Source organism: Geotrypetes seraphini, chromosome 1, assembly GCF_902459505.1.
Source record: "Geotrypetes seraphini chromosome 1, aGeoSer1.1, whole genome shotgun sequence".
Classification (NCBI taxonomy): domain Eukaryota; kingdom Metazoa; phylum Chordata; class Amphibia; order Gymnophiona; family Dermophiidae; genus Geotrypetes; species Geotrypetes seraphini.
This window is the reverse complement of record NC_047084.1, coordinates 89897450-89914208: the sequence shown is the minus strand read 5'-3', so window position 1 is coordinate 89914208 and position 16759 is coordinate 89897450. Positions and strand designations below refer to the sequence as shown.

The following is a 16759-nucleotide window of genomic DNA, read 5'->3' as shown; positions in this document are numbered from 1 at the left end:
AATTATGACAGGAATAGCCATGCAGATGCTAACACGTAATTGGAAGAACTATGGTCGATTTAACTTTCCTTTCTGGTGGGCGAACTTATGCTCCAGCTACAAATATGAAAAAAATGAATGCTGAAATTTTGGGGCATAGTAATGTATTTAACTTGGTGTGGGGCCCATTGGCATCTTTTATAGGTTCTATATAGTTGTCATTTCTCTTTTATTTTTGTCTAAATTCCTTACACATCCAGGGTAGGAATGTGGTATTATTTTAAATAAGAATGGGTTATTGGAAGAATAATTGCATTTATATTATTAATTAAGGAAAGGGGTGGAGGGGAGTAATACTTTCAATTATTTGTAAGTTCAAGGTGCTTTTCTTGATTTGTTATATGTTCGGATTCACATGTATTGCACTGTTACTACTTGAAAATTAATAAAGATTTATTTAAAAAAAAAAAAAAAAAAAAAGGTTCAGGCCTGGGGGTCATCTGCTTTCATTTAAGAAACCTTTCACCACTGGTGTTGACATGCAGATACAATATCATTGACCATGACACTGAGTTCCTGGATTGTTGGTACAGTTTGCACTGTTTTTGTATCTCCTTGTATTACGACTTATATTTTCTTGCTGTATTCTTGGCTGCATTATCAATCAATAAAAATTATTTTTTTACCCCCCCCTAAAAAAAAACCCCCAAGAAGAAGGAGGAATGCAGATATAAGGTACAATGCATCAAAGGATAAATTCTATATATAGCGCTTAAAAAAAATCAGCGCTGAAAAAAACGCTCCGTGCTATTCAATAAGAGAAAATTCTTGAAGATGCACCGAAGGTAGGGCTAGGGTTACCATATTTTCCCGAAGAAAAATCTGGACCCATGGCCATGCCCACAGGCCCACTCAGTTCTGCCCCGTTCTGACTGTGTCACGCCCCCCCGTGTCACCGTGTTGCATCCGCGCATGCCCCATCCCGACCCGATTTTTACAGGAAGCTTTTCAAAATCCGGACAAAGTGCCAGGTTTTGAAAAGCCATCTGGAACGCCAGACATGTCCTCGAAAAGGACTAACCAACCAATCCAGAAGCACGTTTTCTAAAAAAAATGGAGGTGTGAACAGTGCCTTCATTTATGGTACCAGTGTCATGCTTACAGAAAGCACTTAGGGGCGCTTAAGGATTCCTAAGGTTGGCATGGGCATGGCTTGCACCGGATGTGGCCTACATTTAAGGCGCCAGTATAAAAAAAAACCCAAATTCTATAATTGGCGCCGATTATAGAATTTCCCCCCCTCAAATGGCTTATAGAATAGTGCTTATGGCTGGAAATCACCCTTAACTTTTGGCGTGTCCATTTATACCAGCTGAAACATGGTGCAAATTCTTGCGTCTAAATTAGGCGCGGATCCCACTTATTCTACAATTATGTGAGTAAATTCTAGGAATGCCCCCGATCTGCCCATGACCCTCCCATTTCAGCGCCCCTCCTTTTCAAGCTCATGCGTAAAATTTAGGTACAGATCCCGCACTTAAATTTACGTATGTAATTTTTAAGTAAAACAACTAACATTAATAATGGCTTGATAGCATGCCAATGGTCAACACAAATTGGCTTGTTATTCAATTAAGTTGAATGTACGTAAATGTGGGTACACGCCCACATTTGCACGCGTAACTCAAAGTGCCATATATGAAATTTACTGCAAACGTTTTAGATTTGTTTGCTACGCATTCTACGTTTCTGAGTACACCATCAACATGACATTACTATAAGCTTCAAGGTGAAGAGGCTGCATGGTTTCAGACTTCTGACTAAACTGCTAGCTTCCTCTATGACAATGTCTCTCGAACTGTGTACCACGGCATAGCAGTGTGCTCCGAAGAGATTCCAGGTGTGCCACGAGAGATTCCAGAATTTTACTTTATTAAAAAAAATTCCCTTCATAAGTATACGCTAGACTAGATAACAAGTACATGGCGTATGCAAGAGTCTGTCAATGTTATGAGCGTATGTGTGTGTAAGAACACAATCGCCCAGACAAGCATCATTCTTTGACGTGATTGGTCCTTGAAAACTAACGGCAAGTAATTTTATTTATATGTTTTACGCAGTAGTTATCCTAACTTGAGCAACAAAGCAATCGAGGCTTTGATACCGTTTGGATCTTCTTATCTTTGCAAACCTGGATTTTCAACTCTGACAGGAATTAAATTGAAAAAACGATAACGACTGCAGGTGGTGGATAATGAAATATGTGTTTGCTTGTCGACTGTTGAGCTGCATTTTGAGTTAATTTGCACTCAAAAACAAGCACATCCATCGCATTGATTAGCAAGTCTATCTACTTTAGTTTCACCGTTGTTACAATTTATTTATTTTTAAAATTTCTATACCGTTTTCTTCCAAAGCGGTTTACAAGGAGTCACATACATAAAATATTAAAAGTCTGTACAAATAAGAACAAAAGCAGGCAGATTCAATATTACATAAAGTCAATTGCTCAAAGAAATGCATCTACAAGTAGTTGAGTCTTTAACATTTTCCTGAATGAGTTCCTCTCTCCACATTTTCGAATCTGGCCACCAAGGCCATTCAATAGCTTGACTCCTGCACATGTAAAAGTCATGGCATTCTTTTCCACATATTTAGGGTTAGCCTTTGTTTTCAGCAATGCAGCACTTTTGGAACGCAGTGATCTTAGTGGTTGATAACCAGCCATCATACTCTTAAAAAATTTATCAGTTTAATAGTAAAGGGGGAGATATTTTATTATTACATATTCTATAAGATAATGGAATATATGGTAGGGAGGGGTGGGAAGGGGGGAGGGATAAGAGTTTATGTAATGTACCAATGATAGGTTTTAAGTGATGTATTTATTGTTAACGTGCTTAACACTTGTAATTTTGAAAATGAATAAAGAATTATAAAAAAAAAAAAAAATTCAGGTATCGTGCCATATAGAAATTGATGAACTGAAAATAAGGGAGACTGACTCAATAAACAGTACAACCAATAAGAAGGGCCCGCTGTACAAAAACTCAGCTCAGAGACATAAAACTCTGAAGAGGGAGAGGTAACCCCCTCTTAGGGAAAGAGTTTGTCATCCAATCATTGCTTAATCAATGTTAAAAGCGAGTCCAGCTCAAAGGTGTAAAAAATCTTTAACTGTATATATATCTCTTAATTGAAGAACTGTATACAATAAATTCAAAAAAACTTTTGCACTCAGGTTAACACTGGAAACTAGAAACACACTTAGCTTAGTTGTAAAGAAAGCTCAACAGGGTCCCAACGTGGCCCCGTTTCGGTGTTTGCTTCAGGCGGGGTCTCCTGAAGCAGACACCGAAACGGGGCCACGTTGGGACCCTGATGAGCTTTCTTTACAACTAAGCTAAGTGTGTTTCTAGTTTCCAGTGTTAACCTGAGTGCAAAAGTTTTTTTGAATTTATTGTATACAGTTCTTCAATTAAGAGATATATATACAGTTAAAGATTTTTTACACCTTTGAGCTGGACTCGCTTTTAACATTGATTAAGCAATGATTGGATGACAAACTCTTTCCCTAAGAGGGGGTTACCTCTCCCTCTTCAGAGTTTTATGTCTCTGAGCTGAGTTTTTGTACAGCGGGCCCTTCTTATTGGTTGTACTGTTTATTGAGTCAGTCTCCCTTATTTTCAGTTTAGCGTCTTTACTGACTCCTATAGTTACATTGTCCCTGCTGTAGTGGAAATATAGAAATTGATGACATAACATAATTGCTTTGCATTGAATTCTAAACACAACTGGCAACCAATGCAATTGTCGAAGATATGGAGTAATATGCCCATATCTTTATGTTCCAGTTGTCAATCTGGCCACGGCATTCTGAACCACCTGCAATGCCCTGTACCTGGTCTTGGTTATTCCCAGGTATAGGACTTTGCAGTAGTCCAGCCGTGACAAAACCATTGCTTGTACAACAGCACGAAAGTCAGATGGTGACAGCATTGGTTTTAAACAGTACAATAAATAAAGAACTTGAAATAAATGGCTCTCAAATTAACCCCCCTTTTTACTAAACTGTCTGGAGCAGTGCGGAGCATTTAGCGTGGCTCCCTGCGCTAATAACCACTATTGCAGTATATTAAAAGTGTGGGGGGGGGGGAGTGGGGAGTACATTTTTTATTGTTTTTCAATTTTGTAATTTCAATTATAACATGATAAATTTCTAGACTGCATAACCCTAAGTTCAATGCAGTTAACAAAAGATTATGCTATGAGAAAATACAAAGATAATGTAATACACAGAGATTTAGTTAGCCAAAAATTTGGAGAAAAGAAAAGTCTTCAAAAGTTTTCTATAATGTGTATAAGATGTATGTTGGAGGGGCCAGTAAAGCAGTGGGACCACCTAAGGGGCACTGCTGTGAACTTCACATTAAGGGTGCCGGTTACACATCTCACCATAACCCCCATACGTTATTTGGCGAGTCCTCAAAAAACCCTCAAAATCTACTGTACCACCCCAATAGCCCTTATGCCTGCAGGTTTCACTTATATGGCACACTTTTCACCAGACGTTTACTTGTTAAGGTGGCATATGGGTCCAGGTCCCCTTTCTCTGCAGACCACTGCACTGCCCACCAGTCTACTCAAAGAGACCCGATTACAGATCTACTAGGACTGGTCATAGTATCTGCAGCTGTCATGGAGACAGATATGTACTATTTCATGCAGATATTTGTGGGGTGGAAGGGGATTAGTGACCACTGGGGGAGTGCGTAGGGGCCATATTTTCATCCCTCCAGTGGTCATCTGGTTAGTTTGGGTACCTTTTTGGTTTTGAAAAAAATGTTTGATTATTGTTATAAAAAGTCCAGGTGGTTAAGCGCACCCTAATCCAGCCCCAAATAAGCCTCTAACATGCCCTCTTAAGATTTAGACGATTTGAAGACAAAACAACCAGAAAGACGTCTAAAAAAGTCAGTTTTGAAAATGCCCACTTGGACATTTTGACTAGTAAGACGTCCAAGAGCTAGTTTATGCCGTCTTTTGGACATCTATCTTTTTTGAAAATGAGCACGATGATGTCTAGAAGACATTGTATTGGTGTTAAAATAAAATCCTATACTGAAGGAAGATTTTAAGGGTGGTTATTTTTTGGAGGTTTATTTTTATTATTATTTTTTTGTTTGCAATCTAGTAGGGAGGGCTAATGGGGACGAAGTGGTTGATTTTAAGTTTTAGTAGCTCAAAAATGTTCATCTATACCCTCAGTTCCCCTCCCCCTCCTGCCCAATAAAAAGAATAATAATTATAATAAGTCAGAGGGCACAGAAAGAGGGCACAGAATTTGCAATCAAAACAAATATGCAAAAATTTAAGTATCGCAAACATTCTTTGCTACTGTAAATTTCTTTCAGTCAAGAAGCACTGGTTTGCTCTGATCAACGAAAGACAATCAGATATCGATCAAACTGCAAGGAATCTGGTCGCTCGTGATATCGCTGTATCCCTCCAGCCTAGGTTTATATACACATTTCTGCAAGAGACGGAGTCAAGAGGCTCTAGGTCGGCAGCCAAGATTCTTTACATGCCAGAAGAGGAAACCCTTCCACTATTGTCTGCTTCATTTGATTTTGGGAAACACCTGCAAAGTCCATACATGAGATCAGAGAATCACTAATGAAGCGAACAACGCCTCCCCCCCCACCCCTGTAAAATGCAATGTGGAGGTTTGTTGCACTCTTGAAATTCACCATGCACCAGAAGCTACAGGCTGTGTGAGGCAGCTAACATGCCTCTCCCTGATTGCAGCTACTTTCCAGCATGCAGCAAAAAGAGAGAAAATATACATACATGTGAAAACTTCAACCAACCTTTTTCAGTTTCTGATTCCTGCCTTTCACGTTCCAGGATGGTTTATGCGATGAAGCTGTTCCGCAGGAGACTACAGCTATAATAATAACAGGGGGGGGGGGAAGAAAAAAAAGAGTTGCAAAGTTGCTGATGGGTGTGTGTGAAGTGCACTGGAGATTGTCACTGATTTGTGTGAAGGAAGCAAATCCTTTCTAGTAGAGAGGATAGGAATTCACTCCCACCACTCCCTCTCTAAACCAAAAATATTTGGCTCGGAGCCTCATTCGTCCACCTGTACTACCGAGCACCAAGCGGCAGTTTCACCGGTAGCATTTTATAATCTAGCAGGAGGCTTCTCGAAAGCTTTGAATGGAGGAGATGGTAATAAGCAAACACGGCACTTTTGGAGACTTACTGTATGTTTGTACCATATATCCAGTGTCCCTCCCACAACTTTCTTGCAGCTGGCTAAGGTAACTAGCATTTTTTTTTTTTTTTAAACAAAGAAAAACAGAATATGATAGCAGATAAAAACAGTAAGATCTGCCCATTCTTCCTTCCTCTTGCAATTCTTTAGAGATATTTGTTCCAGACAGGTAATAGACACTCCTGTTGGAACTGTAATGTAAGAAGAGAGAAAGCTCTGTGGCACCAGGGAGCAGATTTGAGCAAAGGTCGGTTCTTGGCCTAGACTCAGAGGGAGAGAGGCTATAGGCATGAGAGGCAATTTCTGAAAATGGTTGGGGGTAACTCACAACAAATTTCCCCTCATCCAGAAAAGGAAAAACAAAGTACTGTAAAACCTTGGATTGCAAGTAACTTGGTATGCAAGTGTTTTGCAAGACAAGAGAAACATTTTATTAAATTTTAACTTGATATACAAGCAAGGTCTTGCGATATAAATACATATAGTATACACAAATCACATCATCACAACTGAGCCAATGGTTCTTCTCTCTCTCTCTCTGACACTGTGGGAGTTTAGTGACTGTTCTAAACAAGCAAGGTCTTGCGATATGAGTACATACAGCATTTTGTATTAAAATTTTTGGGTTGTGGAGTTTCCAATATTTCTTATGGGGAAATTTGCTTTGATGTACGAGTGTTTTGGATTAAAAGCATGTTTTCGGAATGAATTATGCTTGCAAATCAAGGTTTTACTGTACCTCTGGTAGTGAATGACCAGCCTGTATCTAAATGTCAAGAAGCAGAGCAGGTAATGAGGACATATCAAAAGTTAGGGTCCTCCCCCTCACAGCTTGTCAGCATCATACTTTCTCTCCATTCAAGCAATTCATAGCACTTTTCTCCAAACCAGTTCCTCTCTTCCTTCAGTCCATCTACACCAGCGGTCTCAAACACGCGGCCCACGGGCCGCATGCGGCTCTCCAGGTGCTATTTTGCGGCCCGCGGTCTGAAAGCAATAATCAACTTGCTGCAGTTGATTTTTCCGATCAAAGCTGCGGCCGGTGGCGGCACCTGGCGCCATCCACATCAGCATTTCTATTTCCCCTTCCCTTCCTTGTGGAGCAGCAGCGTGTCTGGCCGGCTCAGTCAATCGTTCAGTTCAAAGCCGCGGGTGGCAGCTCCTCCCGCTATCCAGTCCTGCATCGGAAGCCTTTCTGACGTCACAACATCAGAGAGGCTTCAGACGCAGGTGCGGATCTCGCGAGGAGCCGCCACCGCGGCTTTGAACGGAACGATCAGCTGAGCCGGCCAGACACGCTGCTGCTCCGAAGGGAAGGGGGAAGAGAAATGCTGCTGCATAGGAAAGGGGGACCCTAGGGAAATGCTGCTGCTGTACAGGGAGAGGGAGGGAAGGGGGAAAAGAAATGCCTCTGCTGCACAGGAAAGGGGGAAGGGAAATGCTGCTGCTGCTGTAAAGGGAGAGGGAGGGAAGGGGGAAGAGAAATGCCTCTGCTGCAAAGGAAAGGGGGAAGGGAAATGCTGCTTCTGTTGCTGCTGCACCCAATTGGGGAAAGAGAGGGAAGGAAGGAAAAGGAAGACAAGGGAGAGGAGAGAAACAAGAGGTGCCAAGTTCATGGGAGGGAGGGAAGGAAAGGAGATATCAGACCATGGAGGGGGAGGGAGAGATGCCAGGACATGGGGGGAGGGAAGGAGATGGATGCCAGACCAGGGGAAAGGAAGGAAGGAAGGAGGGAGGGAGAGAAAGGAAGGAAAGAGATGTCAGACCATGGAAATAGGACGGAAGAAGAGAGAGATAGGAAGGGAAGGTAAGATATAGAAACGTAGATTTTGAAAAGAAAGCAGAAAAATTGAATATTAAGTTAATGCCAAAGATGGATGCAAAGCAGAAAGTGAAGATGGAGAGAAAAACAGTCAAAGGACAAGAAGGCCTTGGAAACATAGTTAAAAGCACAGAAAAATAAAGTCACCAGCCAACAAAGGTAGGGAAAATAATTTTATTTTCAATATAGTGATTGAAATGTGTCAGTTTTGAGAAAGGAAAGATATTAAACTTTAAATCTGAGGGCTGCAGAAAAAATAGGGTACTTGGAGGGCCGCGGATAAAATAGTTAATGACAATTTTGCATAAGGTAAAACTCTTTATAGTTTATATATCTTTCCTTTTAACTGTTAAAGGAAAGTTTTATAAACTATAAAGAGTTTTACCTCATGCAAAATTGTCATTTCTTTAATTAACTATTTTTTCTGAGGCCCTCCAAGTACCTACAAATCCAAAATGTGGCCCCGCAAAGGATTTGAGTTTGAGACCACTGATCTACACCACACTTTTTTCCCCAATTATTATTTTTCATTTCCCCTAATTTCTTCTTCCTCCTCGCTCCTCCTGGTCTTTCCCCCTCCCCTAATCCTCCTGCATAGGTATAATTTCATGTTTTATATTTGGGGACAGGGATTTTATTAGTTCTCTTCTTGCTCCATAAACTCCCTAAATCTTTTTAGCCTGTTCGACTTCTCGTTTTCCCCTGACCCAGCCACAGTTCACTTTTCCCTAGCCAGCTACTGTTTGATGCAGGTTTGGCTCACCCATCCCTTTACTAATTCCCACTTTTCTACAGCTAGGACTTTCGAATGTTTGTAGTTTTAATTCATCTTCAATCTGTGACTCCCTATTGACCACAGGCTTGGATCATTCCCCAGCTCTGCTCTCCCTGGCTCCAGGCACATTCCTGTTTTCTGGGGCTGGTTCCCCATCCCCCTTATGCAGCACTTCCTCTGGCACTCACAGATTCAAGGCCAATGACCACCTTCTGCCTGCAGAGTCCACATCAGATGCTTTGCCACATGCTCACCCTGAGCTCTGGAACCCCCAGCAAGGGTCACAGTTTGAAACCTCAAAGATTAAATGCTGAGTGGAAGAACATGTTCTAGCAGCTCAGGGCATAGGAGTATGCGCTCATAATAAGCCAGTATGTTCTGGGCTGCCTATAGGATATTGCTCCAGTGGCCAAGGAATTACCGGATTTTAGCTAAATAAAAATCGGGCCCATAGCCCCGCCTCCAGCCCCACCCAGTTCTGTTACGCCCACATCATGCCCCCACCCCGCCCACTCAACCTGCTCTCATTGGTCGGGAGGGCATCTGCACAGTCCCAAAGAAGAAGCTGTTCAAAACCCGGACACAGTGCCAGGTTTTGAAAAGCCATCCGGACGCCCGGACATGCCCTCTAAAAAGAGGACATCTGGTAACCCTACCAAGGAACAAGCATTCAGCTTAAGGAGTTGAGTTGAGACCTGGAAGGTAGCTGCAGAGCTTTACCAAGAGCAAAGAGGGGAGCATGGATCCAGCAATTAAGCAAGAAAAAAAGCTAGGGCGCCAAACCAGGAAACACAGTTTCTGAGACAGTATGTCCTTTCTCCCCATGCCCAGTACTGCCAATGATCTCCTGTCACTCTTCCTGCTACATCCTTAGGCTCACATAATAATAATAATAATAATAATAGCTTTATTTATATTCCGTCATACCTTTTCAGTTCAAGACGGTATACAACAAGAACAAAAGATGCTGTAAGGACAGCAAGGTTACATCAGTTAGATTTGGGAAGGTATGGAAGAGAGTTGAGTGAACGGGGTGGTAGGGTAGGAAGAAGGAGCGTATAAGAAGAGGTAAGAGATGAGCGGAATTGAAGGATCACATCTCACCACTTTTGTCCAAGCTCCACTGGCTTCCGATAATCTCCAGAGTCCACTTCAAATGTGCCTACCTTACTTTCAAGATCCTACACGGCATCCTCCACCCCCCCCCCCTTTATTCCTCTTTCTTGGAACTCCTCTCACCCCAATTCTACCAGATCCACCCAAAAACTGAAACTTTCCTTTACTTCTCTTAAATCATCTCCCTTGTAGGAAAACTAGGTTCCTCCCTCCCTTTTAGAATCACTGAGCTCTGGAACAACCTTACCTCCCCTCTTAGGAATCTGAGCTCCCTCCAACTCTTCCGTAAATATCTGAAAACTTGGTTATTCTCAAAAATGTAACTCTTCCTCCGTCTCCGTTTACTCTAGTCCTCTAAATTTTCCTCTTCATCTTTCCCTCCATTGGAGTTCCTTTCCACCCTAATTCTTGTTAACCGTGTCGAGCTCTGCGAACGTTGAGATGATGCGTTATACAAACCTAAGGTTTCGTTTAGTTTAGATCAGATAAATTTGTCGAATAGCCCAGTGCCCCCACCATTTCTACCTCCTGTGGAATGTAATGGAGGAATAATATTTTTAATTCTTCCCTGGTTCATTCTCTAACCGCCAACCCTAGCTCCTCTCAAAATCAAGCGGCCAAGACAAAGGAAGTTTTAAAAGGGAGATTTTCAGTTCATGGCATTCCATCCTTAAGAACATAACATAAGAACATAAGCATTGCCTCTGCCGGGTCAAACCATAGGTCCATCCTGCCCAGCAGTCCGCTCCCATGGCAGCCCCCCCCAGGTCCATGACCTGTAAGTGATCTTTTACTTTAAAACATGTCATTCCCTAACCGTTAAATATCCTGTATAGTAACCCTCTAACTATATACCCTTCAATCCCCTTTTCCTTCAGGAAATCATCTAATCCCATTTCAAAACCCATAATCGTACTCTGACCTACCACCTCCTTTGGAAGCGCATTCCAGGTGTCCACCACCCTCTGAGTGAAGAACTTCCTAGCATTTGTTCTGAATCTGTCTCCTTTCAATTTTTCTGAATGCCCTCTTGTTTTTGTTGCCCTCCGCTAGTCTGAAGAATCTGTCCCTCTTTACTTTCTCTATACCCTTCATGATCTTATAAGTTTCTATCATGTCCCCCTCTAAGTCTCCGCTTTTCCAGGGAAAAGAGCCCCAGCTTCTCCAGCCTTTCAGCATCCTTCTAATGAAATACTTTAACCCCAGGTTGAAAGAAAGAGCAGATACCAGCAGCTCCTCAAAACTTACCCAGTCTAATTAGTAATACAGTATAATCTCGTTATAACGGATTTCAAGGGACCTGGAAAAACAGTTCATTATATCCAGAGTTGCATTTTTTTTAAAAACTTTATTTAGGTCAACTTGAAACAACGTACAATCAATGAACAACAGTCACTGCACAACCATATCAGCAACGTCAATAACAAAATTCAGCAAAACATTGGTATGGCACGAAATGATTGCAAAACCAGAACACTAAAAGATGTTCTAAAGTATTATGTTGTACTGTACTGGAAAGAAAAATATTCTGTCATTTTCTTCTGCGCTGCATTTTGATACTATATCACCGGCACGCCATGCGCCTTGCAGGCGGAGCCTGCATGTCTGTTATAGCCAAAGAAAACTATAGCTAAAAGCGGCTCTGGGGACCAACTTGGTTGTCTGTTATATCCGAAAGTCCGTTATATGCGAGTCCGCTTTATGCAAAGATTTTCTGCATGTTTATAAAGGCGCACGGCCGGGACCAGTGGACCTGGTCCGCTATAGATGAGGTTCTGTTATAAACGAGTACATTATAACGAGATTATACTGTACTAGTGTTTTAGCCCGTTACATTCGTTACAGTAACGGGTGCTAGAATAGCCCCATCTATACCCTGATCCTGACTCTGATACCACCCATTCCCCGGCTCTATCATGCCCGTACCCTGCCTCCCACTGATCCCAGTCCCACCACCTCACCTTTCACCATTTCCTTTGTACCCTTTTGGCCCTCATAGATCCTCCATTGCATTTATCACCTAACAGGGTCTTTACTTACCCGAGGCGGCAGCAGCAGTCCTGATGTACCAACCTTTCCTCCCTCAGTGCCATAAAGCAGCAGTGGTCCTACCATTTCCATCTCTCCCTTCCCCCTTTCACACCCTCTACCATCTCTCTTTGGCCCTATTTCACCCCTTTTGCCATCTTTCCCTTTCCTGTCCCCCTCTATCCCCTACCATCTCTCCTGGTCCCCCTAGTAGCCCCTCTGTCCTTCTCATCCATCTGTCTCTCTCTCCTTTCCTCACTTGAGTCCAACATCTCTCCCTTCTCCCACTCCCTCCCCCGAATCCATCTCCTCCTGCCTCTGCGGAGCTCTCGCAGCTCCTCCTCATCCTCCTCCAGCCAAGCTTCAGCCATCTACACTGGCTCCGGCTCGGGGGAGAGAGAGAGAGATTTGCGCGCATGCGCACTCCTACCTGTGGTGCCCTATAGCGCACGGAAAATGGAACACGCAGGTGGGAGTGCGCATGCGCGCTTAGAGCTTTATTATATTAGATATCTCCTATGCAGTGATTCTTGGGCCCACTCAGTTGTGGGGTACAGCTGATTGATTTAAACCAGGAGCACCAAAAAAAATCTAAACAATATCTTATTGCTTGCTCTTATTATTTTCTTCCTAGTCTTATCTCTCCTGCCATTTCAATCCCTCTTAGTATTTTTTTCCCTCCAATATCACCCTTTCTTCTCAGAACCCTTTTCTGGACCTATCTCCCCTTTCAGCTCTTTGAATCCCACACAGTTCCTCTCCCTGTCCTCATCTCTGTTTCTCTTTCTTCAGCCCATCCTTCATGTACTTCTCTTTGTATCACAGTCCATGCCCCCCCCCCCCCCAACTGTTGCATTGCTTGTTTGTTTATGTGGTTACACTTTGTATTTGATGTAAAAAATGAATAAAGAATAATTAAAAAAAAAAAGAAAAATACTAACGCAAGCTCTATGGAGGTGTTAGCGTGTAGCGCACGGGGCAATATAGCACTCGCTAAAACCGCTAGCGCACCTTCGTAAAAGAAGCCCATAGTCTAAATGGATCATCTTGCAATATGCATGTAAAAAACTTAAAAGTAGAGAGTTTCGCGGGGACAGAAATCCCACCCATCCCTGCCCGTCCCCGCCAGGATCCTCTCTATCCCCATCTGTCCCCGCCTGGATCCTCTCCGTCCCCACCCATCCCCGTCAGGATCCTCCCCATCCCCACCCATCCCCGCAAGGAATTACCTCCATCCCCGCCCGTCCCCATAAAAAGCAGCAATTACTTCTGACAGGATCATCAATTTCACAGTTTCTTTTTTGTTTATGTTGCTGTTTTCCTTGTGGAATCTCTTTGGTGGAACCCTTTTTTTGTTTTCTGTTCAGGTAAGTAACTTATAAACCCCCTCTTTTACTAAGGCTGACGTGTCCATTATATTATATGGACGAACCCTGCTTCCAAAGCCTTCCATCCCCGTGGGAGTCCCGTTGGCTAGAGGGGGATCCCCGTGGAAGTCCCGTGGGTTAGGGGGGGGGATTCCCACAGGACTCCCGCGGGACCCGCGGGATTCCCGCGATCCCCGTTCCCGTGCAGACCTCTACATAAAAGCATAAGAGAGCTATTACTAGAACACTTATATATAATGGATACCATGATGCAAAGAGAACAAGTCATAATGGACACATGGTTGGACACTATAAAAGGCCAACACTGAACATAGTTGGCAAGTTTGATATTCAGAGGCAGATAGCTGGCTAAATGGGACTTAGCCAACTGGGAGCTGTTCCCATCTGACAATCCTGCTGAATATCGGGGAGAGTGTGTGTCTGGTAATAGGGTATGTGACTACTTTGAGACTGAAGCCATTGACAGTCACCTTGTCCCCTAAAGTTGGCCTTATATAACATAAGAACATAAGAACATAAGAACTGCCATCTCCGGATCAGACCCATGGTCCATCAAGTCCGGCGATCCGCACATGCGGAGGCCCAGTCAGGTATACACCTGATGTAGTTTTAGTCACCCATATCCCTCTATGCCTCTCATAAGGAGATGTGCATCTAATTTGCCTTTGAATCCCAGCACAGTGGATTCCTTGATAACCTCCTTTGGGAGAGCATTCCAGGCGTCTACCACTCGCTGCGTAAAACAGAACTTCCTGACATTTGTCCTGGACTTGTCCCCCCTTAGCTTCAAACCATGTCCTCTTGTCCGTGTCGCGTTGGACAATGTAAATAATTTATTTTCCTGCTCTATTTTATCGATGCCTTTCAGCATTTTGAACGTCTCGATCATGTCCCCTCGCAGCCTTCTCTTCTCAAGGGAGAACAGTCCTAGTTTCTTGAGTCGTTCCTCATATTCCAAGTTCTCCATACCTCTTATTAACTTCGTTGCTCGTCTCTGCACCCTCTCTAACAGTTTTATATCCTTCTTTAGGTTGGGAGACCAATGTTGGACACAGTATTCCAAGTGTGGTCTGACCATTGCTCTATAAAGCGGTATTATGACTTTCTCCGATCTACTCGTGATTCCTTTCTTTATCATGCCTAACATTCTGTTTGCTTTCTTTGCCGCTGCCGCGCATTGTGCCGACGGCTTCAGGGTCCTATCTATCAGTACACCCAGGTCCTTTTCTTGTTCGCTCTTACCCAGAGTTGCGCCTGACATTCTATACTCGTATTCCTTATTCTTACTACCTAAATGCATTACTTTGCATTTCTCCACGTTGAACTTCATCTGCCATTGATCTGCCCATTTCTCTAACTGATACAAGTCGCTCTGGAGTTCCTCGCTATCCTCCTGCGATCTGATTGCCCGGCATAGCTTTGTGTCGTCTGCAAACTTAATGATCTCACTGGATATTCCGTCTTCCAGGTCATTGATATAAATATTAAATAGGATCGGCCCAAGCACGGAGCCCTGGGGCACACCACTAGTCACTTTCTCCCAGTCTGAGAACTTTCCATTTATGCCCACTCTCTGCTTTCTGTTTTCCAACCATTTGCCTATCCACCTGTATATCTCCCTCTATTCCATGGCTTTGTAGTTTCCTGAGAAGCCTTTCATGTGGAACTTTGTCGAATGCTTTCTGGAAGTCCAAATATATTATGTCCACCGGCATTCCACTATCAATTTGCTTGTTCACGGTCTCGAAAAATTGAAGTAAATTCGTCAAACATGATTTCCCTTTCCTGAACCCATTTTGACTGGGTTTCATCAAGTCGTGTGTATCTAGGTGCCGGACTATGCTATCCTTGATCAGTGCTTCAACCATCTTTCCAGGGACAGACGTAAGACTCACAGGTCTGTAGTTGCCCGGTTCCCCTCTCGATCCTTTTTTGAAAATTGGCGTGACATTCGCTATCTTCCAGTCTTCTGGTATCTGTCCAGTTCTGATTGTCAGATTGGCAAGTTTCTGCAATAGCTCTCCGATTTCAACCTTCAATTCCTTTAAAACTCTCGGGTGAATTCCATCCGGTCCAGGGGATTTGTCACTTTTAAGTTTGTCTATCTGGTAGTATATCTGGTCCAACTCCACTTCAACTGTGGTGAGGCTGTCTTCTATTACTCCACTAAACACTTTCACTGCTTCTGGTATTTTAGCGGTATCCTCCTCCGTAAAGACGGACGCAAAGAAGGAATTTAGTTTGTCAGCAATTTGTTTATCTTCCTTGATGTACCCTTTCCTTCCCTGGTCGTCCAGGGGTCCCACCGCCTCTTTTGCGGGTTTTTTCCCTTTCACGTATCTAAAGAAGGGTTTGAAGTTTTTGGCTTCTTGCGCTATTTTTTCCTCATAGTCCTTTTTGGCATCCCTCACCGCCTTGTGACATTTCTTTTGATCATCTTTATGTATTTTCCATGCTTTGGTTGTTTTCATGTGTTTCCATTTTTTGAAAGAGTCCTTCTTTTCTTTTATGGCTACCCTCACCTGTCTGGTAAGCCATGCCGGTTCTCCCTTACCTTTTGTTCTCCCCTCTTTGGAGATCCTTGGAATGTGGAGATTTTGTGCTTCTGAGATAGTATTTTTCAGTAGGGACCATGCCTGGTCTACCGTTTCAAGTTTGTCCACCTTTTTCTTGAGTCGTTGTTTCACCATGGCTCTCATGCGATCGTATTTGCCCTTTTTAAAATTAAAGGTTTTGGTTAAGGTTTTGACACGTTTTCTATTCCCGATGTCAAGCTTAAAGTTGATCACATTGTGATCGCTCGTCCCCAGCGGTACCGTAACTTCTACTTCTTTTGTCGGTCCCGTGAGGCCATTTAGTACCAAGTCCAGGGTGGCGTTGTCTCTTGTCGGCTCCTTTACCAATTGTTCCAGGAAGCAATCCCCTAGCACCTCCAAGAACTTGGCCTCCTTGCCGCAGTTGGAGGTTCCTAGTTTCCAGTCTATCCTCGGGAAATTGAAGTCTCCCAATATTATTACATTGCCCGTTTTGCTTTCTTGTTTGATTTCCTCTATCATTTCTGAGTCAGTTTCCTCCGCCTGTCCTGGGGGACGATAGTAAAGGCCAATTTTCGTGTCTGCGCTGTTTTGGCCAGGAATCTTGACCCAGAGGGACTCTAGCTTCTCTTTTGTTTCCGTTGTAGCCACTTCAACAGATTCTATTCCTTCCTGAACATATAGGGCAATACCTCCACCTTTCTGCCCTACTCGATCTCTTCTATATAGTTTGTATCCCTGCAGTACGGTGTCCCATTTGTTTTCTTCATTCCACCATGTTTCTGTTATGCCAATGATATCCATGTTCTCATGTCTTGCTATCGTCTCTAGTTCTCCCAT

General features: G+C 43.1%; 1 protein-coding gene across 2 annotated transcripts in view; it reads right to left on the bottom strand.

Annotated features, from left to right (window-relative positions):
• ZBTB7C (zinc finger and BTB domain containing 7C) overlaps nt 1-16759 on the bottom strand; it is a 515986-nt gene that overhangs the window by 292029 nt on the left and 207198 nt on the right. Inside the window, exon 1 of one of the 2 annotated variants that reach the window (XM_033934822.1) lies at nt 5850-5941. The exons of the other annotated variant lie outside the window; for it this stretch is intronic. The gene's annotated coding sequence lies outside the window, so the exon portion shown is untranslated. Of the gene's footprint in view, nt 1-5849; nt 5942-16759 lie in introns of those variants that run through there. 2 annotated transcript variants of the gene reach the window in all.